This window comes from Impatiens glandulifera, chromosome 1 (genome assembly GCF_907164915.1).
Source record: "Impatiens glandulifera chromosome 1, dImpGla2.1, whole genome shotgun sequence".
In the NCBI taxonomy this organism is placed as follows: Eukaryota; Viridiplantae; Streptophyta; class Magnoliopsida; order Ericales; family Balsaminaceae; genus Impatiens; species Impatiens glandulifera.
Window position 1 is genome coordinate 120957114 of NC_061862.1, and position 3913 is coordinate 120961026.

Consider the following 3913-nt stretch of genomic DNA (forward strand, 5'->3'; position numbering starts at 1 on the left):
GTTATAACATATATATATATATATAAGATTTATCGTAGCGCCCAAGTTAGGGCAACTTGTAGATGGTTGAAACCTTTAGATGGGCTGGGCCACATAATATATTCTAACATTAATAACTAACAAATTTTTTAAAATAATTTTTTTCCGTACAAGAGAACTATCTTTTTCTCTAAGATTTACTAGATATAGAATTATTTGGATCAAATATGGGCAACTCGTGTAGGAGTTAGCCCATTGGTAATGAAAGTGTAATAGTTACATAACATAATTGACCATAAACTTATTTCAATATTATTATCAATTATTATTGTAATTTTTATAAAAATAATATTTCAATTCAAGTTGAATAGTCATTCACTTTGAATAATCTATTTATTTCAGATAAACATAAATAAGCAATATATTATGCATTAACTTTATTTTAGAGTTAATTTTCTAACTTGTTATTTAATAACGTATAAAATTGTAACCAGCCTTAAAAATTTCATCAAAATAGAATTAAAATTTGAATTGCACATCCAATGTCATTTTACCATAACCAATTTTCAACTCTGTGTTAGTTTGAGCTGAAAATCAAAAAGAATATTTGGACTTACTAGTTTGAAATGTAAATAACTAACCAAATATTTTTTGGTACGAGAACTATTTTTTTCTCTAAGATTTATTAGATAAGAATTATTTGGATCAAATATGGGTCTTTACTATACATGTTTCTTAGAAAATGATTTAAGTAACTTGAAAATGTCATTTATTCAAACGGTGTGGGATTTTTATCGTGCATAGGTAATGAAAGTGTAAATAGCTACACAACTTACTTTGCCATAAACTTATTTCAGTACTATTTATTAACTTGTAAATTTTATGAAATTAATAAGATGTGTTAAAAATATTCACAAGAACTCATAAAAAATGGAACTTAGAGTGGGGATTGAGCATCAAAAGTAGTAGTATGTTTTCAAATTGATCAATTTATTTTGGTATGTATATAAAAAACATACAAGTTTATCATTGTTGTGATGAATCACATAAGTTCGACATTAAAAAATATTTTTTTTGTTTCTCTCTTAAAATAAACATGTATACCTTGTTGAGTGAAATGTGTACTTAAGTTGTTTACATTGTTCCAGAAAACTAGTTTAAAGATAATAGTATTAAAATTTTATAATGTTATACTTTTATTTTCTTATGCAAATTAAAAATTGTTGATTTGGTTGAACATTTTTATTATATTTAATTTATACAATGAGGAACATTTTTTTTCAAGAAACATATAAATAACTCCATAAATCACAAGAAATTGTAGATGATGTAAATGAAAAGAAATCAAAAGAAGAATTATGGGCTCAGCAACTGCCATACCTATAAATGGTCGCGTGTTTGGTTTGGGTTACGTGAGAAAAAGTCGTATGTTAGACTCGTTCTCGTTCACCAACAAACTCTGTTTAGAATTTAGTATGTATTTTCGAAACATGATTCAATATGATTTTTGCTAGGAGAAACTTTAGGGTCATCAATTTATTCCAAGATCTCGTTAGTTGGATGAAGCAATATTCATGGTGGAATTCTTATAGATGATACGTGAAAGAAAAAAATTGTATTATGGTAAGTCGTTGTTGTATGTGTCATGAGAAAGTGAAATCGACAACTCACTTAATTTTTATATTATTAAGTGATGACTAGTATCTGAAATTTTGTGTGGAGTAATACTGAGATTCATTAGGTGATACTCGAGTCTTTAATAGTTGATAAGAAGTTTGGATTGAAACGATTGATATGACATTCTTATATATTTGGGTTACCATCCAAGTTATTTTCTGGTGGACTATCTGGTTGGAGAGAAATCGTCGAACTTTCAGTTATCGTAGTCATCCGATGCATATCATTCATAATACTATTATTACAATGTTTTCTAATATTTGTTCCGGAAAGTCGGTCAAGTCGGTCGAGTCGGTCAAGGAGTTAATAATTTTCTTAAGAATTTACGAACTCGATAAATTATTGAGCAACATGGTTGTATTTTATTTTATTTTTCTAATTTTTTTATTTTGTCTTTGTCATTACGTGCTTATACAAATTTTTTTATCATTTATGTAACATTTTCAAAAATAAAAAATGTACATCTCTATTCTGTAACTGGGAGAATGACGATTAAATCAAATTCATTCCACATTTTCATATGATGATGGATCAAAGTACAATATATTATCTTGCAGATTCTTCACGATAGTATGAACTCATGGGTACCTATTTTCTATGTTGGTGGGATGCTCTTAAATGGTTATCTGATAAATCATTCTTAAATTATTACCACAAAATGAAAGTAGCCTCCATGGACACCGTGAGACTTGGTCTTGGTCTGGTATCATAATTAAGTTGTGTCAATTTTCTTCGAAAAAAGATCTCAGATCCCCTGTGTGCGAGCAAAACATGAGGATCATAACATCCACTTTTACCTTCAAGTAGCAGCTAGAGCCTCCTCTTTCTTAAATTAGTTGTGCCTTAGGTTTATTTCAAATATAATGTACACTTAGTATTTAAAATAAAAGTAAATAAAAATCCGTGGCTATTTAAATATATTTAGTGACCCTTTCTTTTCAATTTTACCAACCGCTACAGAAAAAATTATACCATCGCTAAAATTAAACTCTATTGACAACATTTTAACGAATGAGTTTTCATAATTACAAGTTTTCTATCAAGAATGTAATATTATCAAACTATTTTAATTTTTTTCATTTTCTTGCAAACATGAAATTATCTATTTCATTCTTTCCAACATAGATGTTAAAAATTTTGGAGCGCTTATAAATAGTCTCAGTAGTAAAAATATGTCACAATTCAATAAATACAAAATAAGTGCAAATCGCCTAACAATATAAAATAATTTAACTAGACAAATGACTACATACGACAAAAATATGAAAAAAATTTAGAATAAACGTTTGAAGTCAAAACAAGTAATTTTACCATGCATAGAATGAATTTACTGTCATTAAATAATTTGTTTTTTTGTAATTAAATAAAATATCTTCAAGGCGATAAGACATTGGTTTAAACGACAAACTTATGAACTAGGTTATACATTCTATTTATATTCAAACAAAGAAATGCACAAATTGAGAGATAGCCAACTATGTTGCTTTCAAATACAAATAATAGATAGATGTTAGTAACCAACTTGTAGAGTTTAATGTATAACATATTATATTATATTATATTATATTATATTATATTATATTATATTATATTATATATATATATATATATATATATATATATATATATATATATATATATATATATATATATATATATAACTTATAGAGTTATTTGTGTCTTCCATTTATCCCATCCCTACATGATGTTCAACAAAAAAAAAAAAAAAAAAAGTCTGTCAAAATGTTGAAAAATAATTATATTGTAAGTTAAATTCATTTAATACTTTCTCCAATCAACATAATGAAATTCAATTGACATTACATTTTTATCAAAACTCATAAAACGAATATAGATAAAGCAATAATGTTCATATTTATCCTATAACTAGTAGAATGATGATTTTGGAATAATTTAAAACAACAAAAGATGTAAAAAAGTAAGAACCAACAAAATATGAACAAAATTGCTATTAAAAGCGAATAAGCTAAACATTGTAGAAATACTATTTGTGAATATTATTAGTATAGAAATGAAAGAGAACGTACCTAGAATCTGAAAAACAAACAAGTTAGACAAAGAAGCATTTGATGAGTTTAGGACGATGACAACATCAACATAATCGATCTCTATTTTTATTGACAGTCATCATAGAGGAGAGTTTCGTGAGAGAATCGTTATGGGCGACGTTGGCTCTAGTGGTCTGAACGACCATGGATGCCATGAGAGTTGGTATGGTTATCATGATTAAGTAGCG